Raw genomic sequence first — 22,237 nt, 5'->3', positions numbered from 1 at the left:
CAGAGGTTCAATGTCCATTCAGAAATCGGATGGCAGAGGGGAAGAAGCCGTTCCTGAATCAATGAGTATGCACCTTCAGGCTTCTGTATCTCCTTCCCGATGATAGCAGTGAGAGGAGGGCACGTCCTGGTTGGGGGAGGGGGTCCTTAATGATGGATTCTGCCCTTCTGAGGCATTGCTTGTGATCTGTAGAAATTTGCGAGTTGTAATGAATTCACCAGATCAATACAGGCATTAAATAATTAAATTAGGAAAGCACTCTATAAGATTAATTGATGATCTAATTTAAATGTTTACAATAGAATAGATAAAAATTGCTTCCTCTAGCAGAAGAATTCAAAATTAGAGGCAAAACAATACAATTAGAATTTGGCCATTTAGAGTGGATATTAGGAAGAATTTCTTCACATCAGGTAGTTAGAAAGTCAAAATCACAACTATACTCACTAAAATGAAAGCTAAAAAAAAAGACTGATAGATCTATTAGAATCGTGCATCTAAACTGATTGGTGAAATTCTGTCACATCAATTTTAATTCCAGAGCAGTTTCGAGGAGATGAATGACCTAATTTGATTGCTGTTACGGAGAGCACAGTAAATGGTTGAAAAGTCTGGAATGAATTGCAATGTGTAGTTCATCTTTGTAGACAGTGGAAAGTATTTTCTCATGAAGGCAAGCTTTTCAGGAGGAGTGATGTTGTTCCAAAACAGAGGACAATTGACTTATATTGACACAGAAAGAGGCTGTTTGGTCCTTTCGATCTATATGAGTTCCCAAGGAAGCAATTCCTTTGATCTTTATTTCCTATTTTTGATCTGAAAATTATTACCTTTTGCGAATGCCTACTAAATCCACTTTTGATGTTCAGAAGCGGAATTGGGTTGATTATCACTGGCATATGTCATGAAGTTTGTTGTTTTGTGGTGGCGGTACAGTGTAAGACATTAAACATTACTACAAATTCCAATAAATAAACAATGCCAAAGCAAAATAGCCAAGTTGCCTTCATGAGTTCTTGAAGCATTTAGAAATATGATGGCAGAGGGAAAGAAGCTGCTTTTATAATGCTGATTGTGGTTCTTCAGGTCCCTGTACCTCTGCCCTGATGGTACTAACAAGAACAGGGCTTGTCCCGGGTCCTTAATGATGATTGCTGCCTTCTTGAGGCACTTTTGAAGATGCCTGTGGTGCAGCTGGCTGAGTCTACAACCCTCTGCAGCCTCCTGGAATCCTATGCATTGGAGCCTTCATAGCAGTCAGCGATGCAACCAGTCGGAATCTCTCCATCATACATCTGCAGAGAACTGCAAGTCTGTGGTGTCATGATAAATCTCCTCAAACTCCCAATGAGGTACAGATACTGGCATAGTTTCTTCATGATTGCATCAATATGTCAGGCCCAGAATAGATACCTAGATGTCGATACCAAGGTACTTAAAGCTCCTCACCCTTTCCACCCTGAACGAACACTGATGTGTGTTCTCCAGAATTCCCCTTCCTTAAGTCCACAATCAATGTCTTGGTCTTGCTGGTGTTGAACGTAAGGATGTTGTTGTGACACCATTTAACCAGTCGATCTATCTCACTCTTGCATGCCTTCCGTTGACCTACACAACTTACAAAAGTCAATACCATAATAGCATTCTTAGGAATGTGGGCGGAAGCTGGAATACCTGTAGGAAATCAACACAGTCATGGGGAGTCTGAGCAAACTATTGCATGGGCAGCAAGTGAGGTCAGAATTGAACCTAGGTTCTTGGAGCTAGGAGGAAGCAATACTACAAGACCTTTCAAGTTTAAGTCCAAGTTTAATTGTTATTCAACCATACATAAATATCCATGAATATAGCCAAAAGAGTGTTACTCCGGGGTAAGGTGCAACATACAGTAGTAACTGTCACACTCAGCACAAGGCACATATAGCATATATAAGATAGCAGCAGACATATAAGATAAACAAAATACATTCGCACAAAAAAGATATAGTTCAAGACCCTGAATCCATGAATGTTGCAGAAATCTGCAGTATTGCTTGTCTTCTGCTGAGCAAACATTGGGATTCCAATGCTGATTCCAGCTTGGATGCTACACCACACCGCCTCTGATGCCTCTCTCCTGGGCTGTTGTGAACAGGTGACACCACAGCTTGAGGCCTAGTCCTCACTACAACCAAAGCCACGCAGCTCCCCGGCTGTCTGCCAATAAATTAATGAATTGGACTTGCAGCATTCCACATTAACAATGTCCAAAAGGGTCTTGTGATCACTAAAAAAGTGACCAAGATGATCACTCTCTGTTAAACCACACTCTTCCTTCAGTCACCAACTCCTCTGACGTCTCTCTGACATAGGCAGCAGTGTGATCCACACCAAGTCCAGCTCCTTCAGTTTCTCCACCAATGAGCAACTCGCTGATGGGGTAGGCCTGCAGTACTTTAAGTTCTTAATGTCTTGCAATCATAAAAAACATAATAACAACAAATAAAAAAAAATAAGAACTTTATTGATCCTGAGTGGAAAATTCTTTTGTTACAACAGAAACATTTAAAAATGCACTTAGCAGTTTGCAGACTTAACTAATAATAAAGTACAGAATAACAATATACACAATAATAATTTACCAATGTGCAATAATAATGTACAAAATAATAAAACAGAGACTATTGTTCTATGATGTGTGTTCTCCTGTTGCACAGAGATGAACTCTTGTATATGCTTATTGCATTTGGTAGGAAAGATTTTCTTTAACAATCCTTGTGATAGCAGAGCTGAATGAGTTTTTTCGAAAAGGTGCTTCACTGCTTATTCAGTAGGTCATGGAGAGTATGACCTACTGTCCACCTACTCCTACCTACTTGTCCATAATGGATAACAATTTGTTTAGTAAAGTCCTCTCCACTACTAACTCTAAAGAGTCCAGGTTGTAGCCAAGGACAGGTCCATTCTTCTTGATGAGTTCCTCCAGCATTTTGTGAGTGTTGCTTTAACCTGTATTCTACTTTGTTGGAAAGCAGGTCTTTCAGTTTAAGTATGATTTTGGGGTGAACCTAATAAAACTACAGCAACTGTAAGTGTAATCAACTAGGATGGCATTGATAAAACTAAGAGACCTCTTTCAAGTAGAATTAAATGGTACAGTGTTAAATGTTATCCATTCTCATGAAGTTGCAAGTGTGTGTGTGTACTGGACCTGTGCTTTGAATATTTTACCAGGCCAAGAACTGACTCACCAGCTGTTTATATAGAGTGCCCACCCTTTTGCAACACAATTGAGCAAAATTGGAGGAGCAAACACTTATTCAGAGATGGGTTACAACATAAAAAAAACAAAGTTTAATATTTGGCCAGGATATGAAATACAACTTTAGTTTCCTGCATCATGCAACTCTCTTCAGTCCAATTCCTAAGTGAAACAAAGAATAATACTTTCCATAGCAAGTGCTCACACTTCTCAACTTGAATGGTGTTCTTATTCCTTATGTTAAAGTGGAAAATGAGGACAAAAAGTGAAGAGAATGCCATAACAGCGAACTATGAAGACCCTTCTTTCTAAAATGAAATAGCATGCAAAGTATTTCCAAGAAGATCCAAAATGGGTGATGCAGGAGTATGAAGGAGGCTAGATTGTGGCTTACTCTCAATGGGGGCAAGATAATGCACACCCATTTCTCTCTCCCAGGGCTGCTATGTCCAGAATTTAATTCCAGTAAATTGTAAAAAAGAAGAATATCAGGATATCCAATTACTGATGCATATGGGTCTCAAGCAGTTTGCTCTGCTCCATTATATGTCTGATTCAGCTCAGTAGTACACTATGGTTTATTTATCTCTGGTCTACATGTGAACAAAATTCTGTACTTTAATTAATGGGAATTGGACAAATGACTTAGAGAGTCAATCTTTCCTTGGTCAGGCATCCCTGCCTAAAGAGCTGATCTTTGATCCTCTAGTGGTTCTGGTAAGGGCAGGAAGGATGGACAGAGAAACTCCTTATGCAGACAATTGATCAAACTGTAGAAAAATCTTAACCTGAGAGTAAAATACGAGGGGTGATTGATATGTTCATGGCCTGAGGTAGAAGGAGACAATATTAGAAAACCTAGCACATTTATTTTTCAACATATTTCCCTCCTATGTTTACATGCTTAGTCCAGCGGTCGTGGAGCATTCGGATCTTGGACCTTCAGGAAGTGTCCACAGTGGGGGTGATTGATAAGTTCATGGCCCAAGGTAGAAGGAGATGAGTTATACAGCTCTCGTTCCATGCACATGCAGGTCAACTCTTTGAGTGATTATGCAGAAAGTTTGAAGTTAATAACTCAACAGTGAATAACTCATTAGGAGTGATTGATAAGTTCTGGCCTAAGGTAGAAGGAGATGAGTTATTAACTTCAAACTTTCTGCATAATCACTCAGAGAGTTGACCTGCATGTGTGTGTAATGAGAGCTGTATATCTCATCTCCTTCTACCTTAGGCCACGAACTTATCAATCACCCATCTGTGGACACTTTCTGGAGGTCCAAGATCCGTATGCTCCATGACCGCTGGGTTAAGTGTGTAAATGTAGGAGGGGACTATGTTGAAAAATAAATGAGCTAGGTTTTCTAACATTGACTCCTTCTACCTTAGGCCACGAACATATCAATCACCCCTCGCATGCAAAACTGCTACCTGGATATGAATATTCATCAAATTCTAACCTCCCTCTCATTGTGGGAGATTGAAAGCACAGATGTTTGTTTTAGTCTCAGAATAATGCAGAAAAATATTGGTTTTGTCACAAATTCAAAGAGAAGATTTCAAAACAACCAGTTGGTATCAAAACATTGGAACCATCACATTGTTTATGACTTCCCTCCAGCTGTGTAAGGAAGTATTATTCAACACGTAAGACAGTCACATTTGTTTATCAGAATATAGTTGTACAGACCAGAAGAGTGACCTTAAGTTTCCAGTTGGTTTTAATTCTTATCCTGTTCCCTGTCCTTGGCTTCTTGCATTGTTTCAACAAATGCCAATGCAAACTTGAGAACAGTATCTGATCGTCTGACTAGGTAAACTACAGCTGTCAGTGTTCAATGATGAAGTCAACCCTTTCAGATAATCAACATTTCTGTTCATATTACAACTGGTTAGTTCCTCCAAAAGGTCATCAACTGGCAACACAGATTCAGGATCTTCTTTTCCCAGAGGAACTGGCTGATGTACTAGAGATTTTATTTTCACTCCCCACAACTCTTTGTATCTCAGATTCCAGCATTACCTTTTTTAAAAGCCCCCCCCCCAATCTGTCTTCATTCATCTGCTTCAACTTGCACTTCCTCTAATGCTAAGATACTAATACTGATCACACCATCAGTGATGTATTCATTGGGTATTCAGGTCTCTCAACATCAGACACTCTCGCCCAGGCAATCTAGCCAAGGTTGATCAGACCCTGGCTTGTGTCCCACCAGCAGTGGTCAATGAGTCACCCCTCTTGATCCATAACCACCTGGTGGCTCGCTCAGCAGCTACTGTGATGGTCCAGATGGCTCTTTTCTTTGCAGCCCTTGTAATGCCAAGGAGAGAGTAGGACAGTGAGCAGTCAGCAATACCTTTACACCCCACCTCCATAGGCGCACATTATGGCCTCACCCTTGTCCCTGGCACAGCTCTACCAGCTTCCAGTGTTTGGCTTTCTTACATTTAAACGGTTCATCAATATAGTCTGCCCAAGGAACTGTCAGTTCTACCGTGACCACCTGCTTCGAGCTTTCTGATAGAGTGACCATGTCAGGTGATGATGTGATGAAGTCAGAGAACTTTAATTGCTTGCCAAGACTAATAGATCATCAGCAGTTACTCTCCTCCTTCAGCTCGTACCATCATGACTGGCATCAAATCCCTCTTGGTGTTCCCCCCACCTCCATGAATATCATCTTCATTCTGTCCATGTCTTCCCCTTCTCTGCAAGTTAAACTCTGTTCACTTTCAATCATTTTGAAATATTGATTCAGTATATATGTTCATCTCTCTGAAATGTTGATTCAGCATTTATGTCCATAAAAACTGTAGTACTTTCTGTACTTTGCAGTACTTTCTGATTTTTGTTTTAAATTTTCAGATGAAAGCTGCAGATTTTTTTTTGCTTTTAGAATCTCACATTATAATTAACTACCCCACCCTACACACACACACACACACACTCGTCCCTCTGTTTATCTCTCTCTCTCACACACACACACACACACACACACACACACACACACACACACACACACACACACACACACACACACACACACACACACACACACACACACGCACACACTTACTTCCAGGTTCCATATTATACATCATATGTAGGAGAATGTAAATGGACTGTAAATGTACCGTACCTCTTGCATTACTTCATTTGCAAATATACAGCATTTATCTCCCAGACTAATTCAGAATGTTTGCAAGTGGAGTCATGTAAGGTTCTTATTTTGGAACACGGAAAGTTTAGAAGCTCACAGTGATATCTTCTGCGCTGCATATATTGTCATTTATGATTGACTTCATACCACAGGTTAACATGCTGTCACTATCAAGTAATTCACAGCACAGAAACATTTTGTGAGCAGCGATTCCTCGGGAGTATCGAAAGGATTTGTTTTATACCCAACACTGCTCAGTTAGTTTGTTGATTTTTCTGTACAGACTGACTTGGTGAGAATATGTATAAAAACCAGTATGCACCACAACAGTGAAGCTCTTCAGCAGCAGCTGGTTATCATTATTATTTTGAAGGTTGCCTGTCACTTGACCAAAGATGGAAAGAATGAGTAACAAGGAGGCTGCCTGCTTGCTTGAGTCAGCATCAGAGAGAAGGGAAACAGATTGCTCAGTACATAGAGTCTGCATTGACCATCAAGCACCCAACCTGCTTTGATCCCATTTTATTTTAACCACATTCCCACTAGCTCATTCCAACTTCTGTCTCTGCCACTACAACTCACACTCATCTACGTACTCGGGACTGACCGTGGCCATTAGCTACCCACCCACACGTCCTTTCCATGTAGGAGGAAACTGTGCGTGTGCTGGAAGCACACATGATCGCAAGGAGAACATGCAAGCTCCACATGGACAGCATCCAAGGCCAGGATTGAAACTGCGTCACCACTGTGCCATTCCAAGCAATCTTGATTAACTGAAATGAAAACAGAAAATCCTGAAAGCACTCAGCCAATGAGACAGCACTTCTGTAAAGAGAAACAGAATTAACATTTCTGGGGTTGGTCACGGCATGAAAGGTTATGAGGAGAAGGCAGGAGATTGGGGCTGAGAGGAAAATTGGATCAGCCATGATGAAATGGCGGAGCAGACTCAATGGGCCAAATGGTCCAATTCTGTTTCTCTATCTTATGGTCTTAACAACCCTTTCATGAGAAATGTTAATTGTGTTCCTCTTTACACAGCCATAAACACAAAAGCTCGTCTGCATTGTGATTAGCACAATGCTTTACAGTACAGGTGCCTCAGGTTCAATTCCTGCTTTGCCTGTAAGGAGCTTGTAAGCTCATGTTGATTTCCTCTTGGTGATCCGGTCTCTCCCACAGTCCAAAGATGTAGGTTATTGGTCATTGTAATTGGCCCTTGATTGGCAGACTCTCAGATGGAGATGAGAGGGTGTACAGGAACAAGATATACCACCTAGCTGACTGGTGTTGCAGCTACAGCCTTGCACTCAACATCAGTAAGATCAAAGAGCTGATTGTGGACTTCAGAAAGGGTAGGACAAGGGAACACGAACAAATCCTCACAGAGGGATCAGAAGTGGAGAGAGTGAGCAGTTTCAAGTTCCTGGGTGTCAAGATCTCTGAGCATCTGACCTGGTTCCAACATATTGATGCAGCTATAAAGAAAGTAAGACAGTGGCTATACTTCATTTGGAGTTTGAGGAGATTTGGTTTGTCACCTAAGACACTCGAAAACTTCTACAGATGTAACATTGAGAACATTCTGACAGGCTGCATCATGGTCTGGTATGGGAGGGTGTTATTGCACAGGATTGAAAGAAGCATGCAGGAATTTGTAAAATTAGTCATCTCCATCTTGGTAACTAGCCTCTGTGGTATAACAATTTTCACAACATATACCGGTGATACGAATCCCGATTCTGATTAGGCTAGGAGTATTTTGGGGGTTTGCTGGGTGGCAAGGCCTATTCCACATTGTATCTCAATAATTAATAATTAAAATTAAAGAGATTCTGCAGATACTGTAAATCCAGAACAACACACACAAAATACTGGAGGAGCTCAGGAGGTCAAACTGCATCTGTGGAAATGAAAAAACAGTCAACATATTGGGCTGAGACCCTTCTTCAGGACTGGGAAGGAAGGGGGATGATGCTAGAACAAGTAGATGGAGAAGGGGAGGGACTTGGCTTCACCCATCACCTTCTTGCTTGCACTCCTTCCCTGCCCTCCCACCTTCTTATTCTGGCATCTCCCATTTCCTTTCCAGTTGTGGTGGAAGCCCTTGGTCTGAGACATTGACTGTTTATTCATTTCCATAGCTGCTCTCTGATCTGCCGAGTTCCTTCTGCATTTCATGTGCGCTTGTCTTTCCACACCTGCTGAGGTCTTCTCGCATTTTCAGTTTTTATTAAAATTTTCAGCAACTGTATTTATTTGTGGTTTTCATCATGATTAATTGGCTGAATTTGATTAACAATGCACTGTCTACTCATCTTTCAAAGAGTCCTTCCAGGTGAGGCAACGCTTCAGCTGTGAATCTGCCGGGGCTGTCTATTATGTCTGGTGCTCCTGCTATGGCCTCCTCTTTATTGGTGAGATCTGTTGTAAAATGGGGAACAGCTTCATCGAGCACCTCTGCTCCATCCACCAAGAGCAGAACTTGCCAGTGGTCAAACATTTTAATTCTGATTCCCATTCCTGTTCCAACATGTTGTTCCATGGCCTCCTCTTAGACAATGATGAGACCATTCTCAGGGTGGAGGAATACCCTTATATTCCATCTGGGTAGCCTCCACCCTGATGACATGAATATTGATCTCGCCATCTGGTAAAAAAAAATTCCCTCCTCCTCCCCTCTTCTTCTACTCCCCACTTTGGCCTCATACCTCTTCTCACCTACCTATCACCTCCGTCTAGTTCTCCTTCTCTTTCTCTTTCTCTTGTGGTCCACTGTCCTCTCCTTTCTGATTCCTTCCTCTCCAGCCCTTTACCTTTCCCATCTGCCTGGCTTCTCCTATCATCATCCAACCATTCTCCTTCCCCTCCCCCTACCTACTTCTCCCTTCATTTCCAGTTCTGAAGGAGGGTTGTCGGCCCAAATGTCGACTGTTTATTCATTTCCATAGATGATGCCTGAGCTGCTGAGTTCCTCCAGCGTTTTGTGTGGGTTGTCATGCATGTACAGTATATAAGCTCTCTTATGTATTCATATTTATTGCTTCTTTCATTATTTACTTTATCTTATTGAGTTTTGTTTGTACTGCATGGCATCTAGAGTAACAATTATTTTGTTCTCCTTTACGCTGTGTTGGATGCCGAATAGTTTTAACACAGTTGAATCTAACAACAGAAGTATCCTCCCTGCTTCTGAATTCCTCCAGCATTTTGTGTGATTTGCTTTGGATTTCCAGCACCTACTGAATTTCTTGCTTTTAAAATTAAAGATTATCTTCATTTGTCATAAGTATATTACAAAATCAACCACACAGCAAAATGCTTCATTTGCATCAACGTAGTCTGAGGATACGCTGGGGGCAGCCCACAGGTGTCGTTGCACTTCTGGCACCAACACAGCATGCTCACAACTTACTAACACTAACCAATACATCTTTGGACTGTGGGAGGAAACCGGACAGCCTGGAGGAAAACTATGCAACCAGAAGAATGTACAAACTTCTTACAGACATTGATGGAAATTGAAACCTAATCCCTGGTGGAGCAAGGTGTTGTGCTAACTTCTATGCTACCGTGTCGCCTATAAATTCCACTATATAGACAAAAATATAGAGCTTACCTGCAGCTTCTCCCACTTGCATTGATCGGTCCCTGGCTGAGTCCTAGGATGTTAATTTCCCTCCTTTACTGTAGTCACTTATGAACAAACATGTGCAGCCCTTCCTTAACTTCACATATTCTTTAGAGCAGCAGCTGCAGGAGCTGTTGTTGTTCAAGTCAAGTCAAGTCAACTTTTATTGTCATTTCAACCATAACTGCTGGTACAGTACATAGTAAAAATGAGACAACGTTTTTTCAGGACCATGGTGTTACATGACACAGTACAAAAACTAGACTGAACTACATAATAAAAAAACACAGAGAAAGCTACACTAGACTACAGACCTACACACGACTGCATGAAGTGCACAAAAACAGTACCAGCATTACAATAAATAATAAACAGGACTGTAGGGCAAGGTGTCAGTCCAGGTTTCAGGTATTGAGGAGTCTGATAGCTTGGGGGAAGAAACTGTTATATAGTCTGGTCGTAAGAGCCCGAATGCTTCAGAGCCTTTCGCCAGACGGCAGGAGGGAGAAGAGATTGTATGAGGGGTGCATGGGGTCCTTCATAATGCTGTTTCCATTGTTGTTTGCTTTGTCTCTTGTCGGGCTTCCAGATAACAATAATCTGTGTACAGAAACCTCAAAATTAGACTGATCATTATGTTTGTTTATGTTGGTGTTAATAAAGCGCATGTGACACATTTTAACAGGGATGCATTTGTAAGATAAGTAAGAGGGGATCTGGGAAGATTGATTCAATATATACTATAATCTTTGTGCAGGCTGACAATATGTGCCATTTGGGTTAAAGGAACATTACAAGACAAAACGACAAAATGAAACTTGTAACACTGCAGGTGAAAACAAATATTCCGGAATATTTTACTAAGCAGCACGTATTAGGCAGGAGATTGGGTCTGGGAGGGAAAATAGATCAGCCATGGTGAAACAGTAAGCAGATTCGATGGGACAAATGACCTAATAGAGCTCCTATCTATATCTTTTGGTCCTCAGGTCTTATATCTTTCATGGATATGAAAGAGGACTATTTTATTGGATATTAATAAAATCTAGTATCAAAAATAAAATTTACTCCCAAATTAGCACTTGCTAAAGAAGATTGTTGATGGCTGAATATATATTGAAGTAATTTTCTTTGTTGCATAAAAAACTCAGAATCCAAATAATAATCACAGAACCAGTGGCAGATGGTATAGGGCAGAATTCAGTGGTTTGCAGATGCAGGGTTGATGTATTAAATGCATACTTACAATTTTATTTTCACGCCTTTAGTCAAAGCTGACCTGCCTTTAGCTTGTGATGATGCTGGAATTGAATCCAGGGGAACAAACATAAATAGTCAGTGTTAGAAATAATACTCAATCAATATTGGATCATGAGCAAGATAATATACTAAAAGAAAATTTGCTTTGTATTTCCTTACAACCTAAAAGAATGCCATTCTCAAAGAAACCCTATTCTGTCATTTATTTCCCTGTAAAATATTCTCTTCCATTTACCCATCAACTCCACACCTTGTTCACCCTCCCACTTACAAAAGCTAGGGATAATTTACAGCAAATCATTGGCCAACCAGCTATCCTCTGCCCAAGATCCATGAGCAGGGCAATCTCAATGACTTAGGATGTATTTGCTCCACCAAAATTCTTTCTACATTGACTCCATCTTTTCTCCCCTTTTCCATACTCTACCCACTTACATCTGTGATACTTTGAGTGCCTGCTTCCGCTTCACCCTTGGGCAAGGTGCAGCACCTTCTTCGCCCCTGATCAGGGTCACATGAAGCCTTGAGAACAGGTAGTCGATGACTGTATGAGCAGCTGGTTCATATCAGAAGTCTTGGTTATGCAACCGTTGACCAGGGAAACAAACTCTGAAGAGCATTGATAACGGCTGGGGTCACCCGTCATTGCCCAGATGAAGGCAATGGCAAAACTACTTCTGTGAAAAATTTGCCAAGAACAATCATGATCATGGAAGGACCCTGATCACCCTTGTCACACAGCATGGCACATGATGAACGAATGAACTGCTACTTTGACAGATTCAATTCTCTGGTCTCAGCCAGATAGATGTACTATCCTTCTACAAATCTATTTGAGAAGATTTGAGATTTAAGAAAGGTCTTCCATGAGCAGAAGCCTAGCCAGTTTCCATTCACCAACTCATTCATACACTTAACTAAACTTCTCCTCACATTGAGCAACTTCTCCGTAAACTTCACTCACTTTCTCCAGATCAAAGGTATAGCATGGTTACCTACAGAGATCCAAGCCATACTTTCTGTTTCTTCTGCTCATATCTCCTTTCTCAACTCTATTTCCAGTACCTTAAGCACTGAATTAGTGCTAACTCCTGCATTCATATATTGCTGCTGTGAATTTTCACCCCACTCTCACCCTTACATAGTCTATTTCTCACTTTTCCCTTTCTTTTCTGGAATTCTGAGTCTGCATCTCAACACAAACATCCATTATAAGCTTCTCATAGCATTCTTGATGATAATTCTTCCCACTCTGCCTCCTGTAGGAATTCAACTTTGACCCCAGTTCCTCTCTCTCTGTTCATCACATTTGATAAGGCATTCTGCACAGGCACCTCGAAAAGCCTTTGTTCCCCAAACCACAGCTTCCACTCTGATGCAGTGATTTCAAGAGAGATTAAGACCCTAGTTAAGAGAGAAAAAGGAGGTAAAGGCAGATAGGAACAAATGAGGTGCTTATAAGTATAAGAAATGAAAGAAAATGCTTAAAAATTATATCAGGAAGGCCAAAAGAAGGTATGAGGTTCCCCTAGCAGACAAGATGAAGGAGAATCCTAAGATATATTAAGAGCAAAAGATCTGCAAGGACAAAATTGTTCCTGGAAGACAAGAATGGTAATCCATGTGTGAAGCCAAAGCAGATGGGGGAGATCTTAAATAAAGTCTTTGCATCTGTATTTACTCAGGAGAAGGACACAGAGTGAGGCAAAGCAGCATCAGCCCTGTGCAGATGAAAGAGGAGGAGGTGTTTGCTACCCTGAGACAAATCAAGGTGGTTAAATCTCCAGGCCCTAGCAGAGATATTTTAAAAACATCCTTAGTGACAGTAGGGGTACCAAAGGACTGGAGGATAGCCAATGTTGCTCTGTTGATTAAAAAAGGCTCCAAACATAAACCAGGAAATTATAGGCTGGTGAGTCTGACATCAGTTGCTGGAATGTTATTGGAAGGTATTCTAAGGGACTGGATATATAAGCATTTTGGCAGACATAGACTGATTAAATATAGTAAGTGTGGCTTCATGCATGGTAGGTCATGCCTAACCAATCTTATGGAGTTTTTTGAGGATGTTACCAGGAAAGTAGATGAACGCCAGGCAGTCAATGTTATCTACATGGACTTTGGTAAGGTATTTGAGAAGGTCCTGCATGGGAGGCTGGTCAAGAAGGTTCAGTTGCTTAGCATTCAGGTTGAGGTAGTAAATTGGATTAGACATTGGCTTGTTGGGAGAAGCCAGAGAGTGGTAGTAGAGGGTTGCCTCTCTCAGTGGAGGCCTGTGATTAGTGGTGTGCCCCAGGGGTCGGTGCTGGGTCCTTTGTTGTTTGTCATCTACATCAATGATCTGGATGATAATGTAATTACCTGGATCAGCAAATTTGTGAATGACTCCAAGAAAGGGGGTGTAGTGGACAGTGAGGAAGGCTATCATGGCTCTGCATCAGCTGGGAAAATGCCAGATGGAAACTAATGCAGACAATTGTGAGGTTTTGTGGTTTGGTAGGATCATACAGGGTAGGTCCTACACAGTGAACAGTAGGGCACTGAGAAGTGCTGTAGAACAAAGAGATCTGGAAATACTGATGTCATCAACTAAATGGAAGCTAGTGAGAAGGGCTGCAATGCTCCTTACAGTACACTGTGTAAGATCTACCCTAGTTAGTCCTACCAAAGTGCAAAACCTCGCTCCTGTCTGCATTAAATTCCATCTGCCAATAGGGTTGTAAAGAAAACTTTTGGCACATTGGCCTTCATAATCAATGTATTGAGTACAGGAGATATGATGTTATATATGTTGTATAAGGCATTGATGAGGCCTAATTTGGAGTATTATGTGCGGTTTTGGTCCCCCAGCTACAAGAAAGATGTAAACAAAGTTGGAAAAAATGCAGTGAAAACTTACAAGGATGTTGGTAGGTCTGGAGGACCTGAATTATAAGGGAAGATTAAAGAGGTTAGGACTGCATTCTTTAGAACCTATAAGATTGAGAGGAGATTTGATGGAGGTATACAAAATTATGAGGGGTATAGATAGGATAAATGCAAGCAGGCTTTTTCTGCAGAGGTTGTGTGGGACTGCAACCTGAGGTCATGGTGAAAGCTGAGAAGTTTAAGGGGAATATGAGGAGAAACTTCTTCACTCAGAGGGTCATGAGAGTGGAATGAGCTGCCAGCACAAGCAGTGCATGTGAACTTGATTTCAACATTTAAGACAAGTTTAAATAGGTATACGGATAGTAGAGGTATGGAGGACTATCGTCCCAGTGCAGGACGATGGGAGTAGGCAGTTTAAATGGCTTAAACAGTAACTAGATGGGCTGAAGGGCCTGTTTCTGTGCTGTACTTCTCTATGACTCTATACACATAGTCGTGTGGCCTCCGTCGGTCGTGGTCATCCATGGGTACTGAGCCTCTGGTAGTCACTGAAAATGGCTTCTCAGAAGGATGCAAGCCAGGGCAGAGTTGATAAGGAGATCCGTCTGTTGCCCATGCAGTGGGACCCCCCCCCCCCCCCCACTGGTCCCATGCTGGTGACGGGTCCAAAGGAACGACGGGAGTCGATACGGTTTGGTGCCAGCAGCATCGCAGGAGTTGCCGTGCCGGTGCTGGGTACAGCAGTCAGCCGACTTCAGGACTCCGACTCCGGATTTTTCCTCGGGGTTTACTCCCAAAGTCTTTCAAATGAGTGGGTATAGCCACAAGGCAGCGGAGGTTTGAAATCAGAGTTTTCCCTCTCCTAGATGAACTACCATCCGTGGTTAATGAGCCCCATCTGCCGGGAGCAACTGGTTTTAAGGCGCCAGTGGCCCAACTTTGCCCCTTCTCCTGTCAGTGAGAACAACTCCGCTCTGACGGGCATAAGAACTATGCCACACGTGAAGGCCAGGAGGTGGACTTGGTTGTTAGAGGCTGTTTGAGACGCACGCCATGAAGAGCATTTGTTTAGCAATGGGAGCTCGTCCCCACTACCACCCTTCGGCTGTGACTACCCTTGGAGCCAATACACATAGTGGCAATTAATTAACTAAAGTTGGGGTTTCTGAATTACAGCATATCCCCACTATTTACCGTTTCTGCGGCACCTATCATCTACCTGGTGCCCTGAGAGGAAAAGAAACTGCATGGTTTCCATGTGCTAAATTTAAACCCTATCTGCACCATAATGTTATCAGCTTAACAGAAGCTAGTGGGAAGGGCTACAATACTCCTTACAAGGAGTATCAATCCCCACCTCGATGGGGGGTGGCTTTCACTGAGCTGTTAATTTATGACACTTACTGCAACACCCACCCCTTGAAAGTGGAGCAGTTGCAATCAACTTGGTGTAGGAGGCCTCATGTAGATCAGGGAGTGAGAGATTTAAATAAAGGAGCTTTCATGGTATTTTGGCAACATACCATGAATTGCAGTTGAATCAGCACAAGGGGACTCACGTATTAACAAAGGCAAATAAAAATAATGCAGGGACAAGCAGAGTGGCCATTGTGTGAGTGGGCTAGTGTTAGAGCAGGGAGGCTATGGCTCGTCAGGCCTGGGCGGGTAAGTTTCTTTTTCTTCATTGTCTGTTACTGCATGGTCAGAGTTTTGAGGATGGCGCCAGGGGCTGTGTTGTATTCTTTGTGTGAGATGTGGGAATTCTGGGATTCCCAGATCTCCCAGATGAACACCAGGTACACCGAGCTGCAGCTCCTCAGAGAACCGGTTCAGGAACTGGAGCTTTGACCTTTGTCAAATGGGAGCTACAGGGAGTTGTTCACCCCTAAGTTGCAGAAGACAGTAAAATGGGGGAAGGAAGGGAAATAGGCCACCAGTGTAGAGTACCCCTGCAGCTATTCCCTTCGACAGTAGGTAGACTATTTTGGATACTGTTGAGGGTGACAACCTGCTGGGGGGTGGAATTGGGTGGTAGTGCACCAACCAGATCTCTGCCACTTACTCTGGCACTGTGGCTCAGAAGGAAAGGAGGAGAAGAGGACTCCTGTAGTGATAGAGGATTCCATAGTTAGAGTAGACATAAGATTCTGTGGACATGATACAGACACCCAGATGGTATGTTGCCTCCCATGTGCCAGGCTCAGGGACATCTCAGATCTGGTCCACAACATTTTAAGGGGGGAGAGTGAACAGCCAGAAGTCTTGGTACATATCAGCACCGATGACATAGTTGGGAAAAGGGAGGAGGTGCTGAAGAGAGGTTTTAAAGAACGAGGTGGAAAGCTGAAAAGCAAGACCTCTAGGGTAGCAATCCCTGGACTGCTGCCTGTGCCATGCAGCAATGAGGGTAAGATTAGGATGATTTGGCAGATGACTGAGTGGTTGAGAAACTGGAGCAAGGGGCAAGATTCCTGGATCATTTGGATCTCTTCTGATGAAGGCATGACCTGAACAAAAGGGATGAGTTACACCTTAAACCAAGGTGGAACCAATATCCTTATGGGCTGGCTTACCAGAGCTGTTGGGGAAGGGTTTAAACTAACTTAGCAGGGGGGTGGGCGCCAGTGCTGAGGATAGGGCTGTTAGTTTTACAAACAGAGACAATATGTCCTGAGACTGTTCGGAAGGACAAGCAGATGATAAAGCAAAACTTGAATCAGTAGAATAAGAAACGGTGCACTAGGGAGACAAGATTGAAAAGGGTGTTGGATACAGGATTGAGGGTTTTATATTTGAATGCACACAGTATACGGAATAAAGTAACAGATATTGGAGCACAGTTAGAGACTAGCTGGAGTGACATTGTAGACATCACTGAATTGTGGCTGAACAAAGATTAACGTGCAAGGATACACATTGCATCAAAAGAACCTGCAGGTAGGCAGAAGGGGAGATGAGGATCTGTTGGTAAAAAATAAAGTCAGATTGTTAAAAAGGGGCAACATAAGAGTGGAATATGAAGAATCCTTGTGGGTAGAGTTAGAAATCTGTAAGCGTAAAAAAGACCCTAATGGGAGTTATATACAGACCTCCAAACAGTAGCCAGGATGTGGTCTGCAGATAACAATGGGAGATAGAAAAAGCTTATCAAAAAGCAATGTTATGATTGTCATGTGTGATTTCAGTATGCAGGTAGATTTGGAAAAAACTAGGTTGGTGCTGGATCCCAAGAGAGAGAATTTTTAGAATGTCTTCAAGATAACTTTTTACAGCAGTTTCTGGTTGAGCCCACTAGGAGCAAGGCAATTCTGGATTGGGTATTGTGCAATGAACTGGATTTGACTAGGGTGCTTAAGGTAAAGGAACCCTTAGGAGGCAGTGATCATAATATGATAAAATTCACCTTGCAATTTGAGAAGATGAAGCTAAAGTTAAATGTATCAGTATTACAGTGGAGTACATGGGAGAGGAGCTGGTTAAACTTGATTGGAAGGGGGCACTAGTAGGGATGACAGCAATGACTGGAGTTTCTGGGAGCTATTTGGAAGGTGCAGGATATAAACGTCTCAAAGAAGAAAAAGTATTTGAAAGGCTGGATGATGCAACCATGGCTGACAAGAGTCATCAACGCTAACATAAAAGCCAAAGAGAGGTCCTATATTAGAGCAAAAATTAATGGGAAGTTAGAGGATTGGGAAGCTTTTAAAAGCCAACAGAAGGCAACTAAGAAGTAATAAAGAAGGAAAAGATGAAATATGAAGGTATGCTAGCCAACAATATCAGAGGATACCAAAAGTTTTACACATATATTAAGAGTAAGCGAGAAGCAGAAGCGGATACTGGACCACAAGAAAATGACACTAGAGAGGTAATAATAGGGGACAAAGAAATAGTGGACAAACTGAATAAGTATTTTTCCTCAGCATTCACTGTGGAAGACACTAGCAATGTTCAAGTGTAAAAGTCCAAGAACGTCATGGGGACAAAAGTGATTGCAGTTGCTATTACTAGGGAGAAGGTGCTTCGGAAACTGTAAGGTCAAAAGGTAGATATGTCAGCTGGATGAGACGGATTATACCTTAGGTTTCTGAAGGAGGTGGCTGAAGAGATCGTGGAGGCATTAGTAATGATCTTTCAAGAAACTATGGATTCTGGAATGGTTCAGGTAGACTGGAAAATTGCAAATGTCACTCTACTCTTCAAGAAGGAAGGAAAGCACAACAAAAAGAAATTATAACAATTTAGCCTAACCTTGGTGGTTGGGAAGATATTTCATTGCTCACTTCTAAATCTGGAAAGCCCCGTACAATTGGAGAACAATTGATTCTGACAACAGTGTGGGAGGACATGAGTACAGTTCTGCATTAGCTGCTGGGACAAATAATTAAATCAATTTCAGTCAGCAACAAATCTGGTCAAAGATGAATAGATGAGAATGTGGAAGATAAGTTATGCAACATACTCAGAGCAACAGAATTTGCTATGTAGTTGGATGTGTCAACTTTGCCAGGAAACAAATCTTTGTTTCTTGATTATGTCTGCTTTTTAAAAGATGAAAACATAGTTCAAAAGTTGTTATTTGCAAGGGAACTAGAAACAGATATGAAGGAGGAGTCATATTCCAGGTTGTTGAGCAATCTTTCAAAGAGAAAGACATTCCACTCATCAACATTCTTGCTTGTGCAGCAGATGGAACACCATTAATTACAAGACACCACTGTGGGTTATTACTTTCTTGAAAAAGCTGTACCCAACATATTTACCATTCACTAACAGAATCTAATTCACTAATATCATCAAAATTAGCCTTTCTCACATTTCTTGGCCTTTCTTGTCACTAATCCACAGACAAGATGTCACAATTTACCCGAGTGATCAATTGCACAAATCATTAAATAATATTGTCAGAGTAGTGAATAAAATCAAGCCCCATACATTCAATTCTCAACTATTTCGAGAGCTTGGTATTGAGAATGATGAACAGTTTGAACGCTTGCTGTTGCACACAGAAGTAAGATGGCTTTCAACAGGAAACTGCCCGAGATGCTTTTATGCACTTACTGAAACTGTGCTAAAATTCTTTGAAGACTTGAATGCTCCATTAAGTAATAAACTCAAGAATATTAGGTGTCACTCATGAATATTAGGGTCAGTGTTGGGACCACGTCTTTATATGCTGTATATAAATGACTTAGATGATGGACTAGGTGGCTTTGTTACCAGGTTTGCAGATGATATTGTTACGAACCCCGTAACTGGGTCACTTACCAGCAAAGATAGAGAGGTCCGTTGAAGTTTGATGATATGATTTTTAACAGTATTTATTAGCAAAAATACACAAAAATAATATCAATGCAAATATACAGATAATATACGGCGTCAATACTAAAATCTAAAAGTGTGGGTATAATAATAATCAATAGGAAATAAGCCCTATTGTTGTCTAGGGGATAATGTATTGTCCGATGGAAATATAAAGTTCACTCAGTTCATGCAAGCTGCAGCCTTTGGGGACCGCTGTATTTCAATGGTTGGAGAGAGAGAGAGTTTTGGGAGAAAAACTTGTTGGCTTTCCTTTTATGATTTCGATCCATCGGAGTCTCGTTGGTGTGGCCGTTCACTTGTGGCCTCTCCTTTAGCTAAGCCGTTCTTCCGTGGTGAGCCCGCCAACCCAGGCAAGGGAGGACGCACACGAGCCCCCCACCAGCTGTCGCTATTCAACGCTGTCACGGGATTTCTAGCATTTCTCCTGGTGCGTCTAAAGGGGTTGATCCCCAGACCCACTTTTATCCTTACTCACGGGGTCTCAGATGTCAATCAGGTTGGGATGATGCAATCCCTCAACCAGCCCACTCTGGTCGTCCCCTGAGGGGCTTCAATGAATAGTACAGTACTGAATACACAATTCTGTCTCCAAGAGACAATAGCCGTTATCAACGGTTCCGTTTCGCTGAGGCCAGGACACATTCCAAACCTTGTGGATTCTGGACGTCTCTCTCTCATTTCCTGGGTCTCAGACCCGAATTAATAGCAATCTTGCGATTCTCGAAAAGGAGGGGGCGACTTTGTACCCTTCAGCCCCTCAGTGTTGCGTCACATTCGTAACAATATGAAGACTGGTGGGGGGCAGGTAGTGTTGAGGAAACAGGTAGGATGAAGAAGGACTTAGACAGATTAGGAGAATGGGCAAGAAAGTGGCAAAAGATATACTGTACAATGCTGGGAAATGCATGGCCATGCACTTTGGTAGTAAAATAAATGTGCAGACTACTTTCTAAATGAGGAGAAAATCCAGGAATCTGAGATGCAGAGGGACTTGGGACTCCTCATGCAGAACACCCTGAAGGTTAACTTGCAGGTTGAGTCAGTAGTGAGGAAGGCAAATGCCATGTTAGCATTCATTTCAAGAGGCCTAGGATACAATAACGGAGATGTGATGCTGAGGTTTTATAAGGCTCTGGTGAGGCCTCACCTTGAGTATTGTGAACAGTTTTGGTTCCTTCATCTTAGAAAAGATGTGCTGGCATTGGAGAGGGTCCAGAGGAGGTTCACAAGGATGATTCCAGGAATGAAAGGGTTATCATACGAGGAACATTTGATGGCTCTGTGGCTGTACTTGCTGGAATTCAGATGGATGGGGGGGGGATCTCATTGAATCCTTTCAAATGTCGAGAAGTGTAGACAGAGTAGATGTGGAAAAGATGTTTCCCATAGTGAGAGAGCCTATGACAAGAGGGCACAGCCTCAGGATAGAGGGGCGCCCTTTCAAAACAAAGATGTGGAGAAATTTCTTTAGCCAAAGGGTGGTGAATTTGTGGAATTTGTTGCCACATGCAGCTATGGAGGCCAGGTCATTGGTTGTATTTAAGGCAGAGATTGATTGGACATGGTGTGAAAGGTTATGGGGAGGATGCTGGGAACTGGGGTTGAGGAGGAGATAGAGACAAGGATCAGCCATGATTGAACAGCAAAGCAGACTTGATTGGCCCAATTCTGCTCCTACTTCTTATGGCTTTATGGGCTTATGGACATTGCCTATTTGTAAGAATTATTCACAAAGTGTGATGAAATTGATCTTCAATTGCAAGGAGTGATGTGAATCTTATCAAAGGCAAATCAGTCATCTCCATGTTTCTGTCCAAGTTAACCTTATTTAATTGCAACATTGGCCGTCGTGACCTTTTCCAATTTCCAAGCCTCTTTGAGTTGGAAGAGAAAGAAAGAAGCCAGATGATGATCTTCAAGTATACTGTGCCCACCTGGGTGAGCTGCATATAATGCCCTGGTTTATATTTTTACTGTTAAGCTGTATGTATTTTATTTTGGCAGTTCTGTAAGAGCAGCTTGTTTTCAGCTTGTTTGGGTTATTGTTGAAGATAAGAGATGAGGAGAAATGTATGCCATCCAATTAGGATGGCTGAATTAAGGGGAGGTTTCTCTGCTGAGGGACACTAAGGTTGGGCTTGGGGCTTTTGTCCATCAGGAGATGAGGAGAGAAGATGCTGGGGAGAAGTGGGTCGTAGCATACGATCCGGTGGGAGACCCATTTGTTCGAGATGAATTGCGAGCGACGGTTGGAAGGTGGTGTGGGCATTCACACTGACTGAGGGCCCAGTGCGTGAGTGACAGAGAAGGTCAAGATGAGCTCCATCTTGTGCACGTTTGACTGTTTAATCAGAATGGTCCCTTTTCTTTTTGTTATTCTTTACTGACCCTTTAAGATTCATAAATATAATTCCTTTAATCGTAAGCAGTGTACTGTCTGTTATTTCATGGCAATAATTTGTAAAAGTGTAACAAATGACAAAGCATCCACACAAACCTGGGTTTGTGTGCAATTGAGCAACCTCAATCTCAAGAGTTTGGTGGGACTTGAGAGTGTCTTCCCTAGACTTATGCTGCTAAGGAAACCAGGGGGTTTCATGCATAAAGACATGTCAGAGGGCTTTCAGCATCTTTTGGTCCAAATTTCAGATTAGGTAATAAATCCATTCCTGAACACTTGTAATGAGGAATTAACCAAGTTCATCCATCTTATTGAAAGGTGAGATAGCAATGAAGTAGTGAAAA

The 22,237-nt window shown here is 42.1% G+C and overlaps 1 protein-coding gene across 1 annotated transcript in view; it reads right to left on the bottom strand.

Annotated features, from left to right (window-relative positions):
• Positions 1 to 22,237, bottom strand: part of moxd1 (monooxygenase, DBH-like 1) — a 205,526-nt gene that overhangs the window by 74,197 nt on the left and 109,092 nt on the right. The window lies entirely within an intron of this gene.

The sequence above is a fragment of the Hypanus sabinus genome, chromosome 10 (assembly GCF_030144855.1).
Source record: "Hypanus sabinus isolate sHypSab1 chromosome 10, sHypSab1.hap1, whole genome shotgun sequence".
NCBI classification, from domain to species: domain Eukaryota; kingdom Metazoa; phylum Chordata; class Chondrichthyes; order Myliobatiformes; family Dasyatidae; genus Hypanus; species Hypanus sabinus.
The sequence above is the reverse complement of the archived record's forward strand: the minus strand, read 5'-3'. Positions and strand labels throughout refer to the sequence as shown.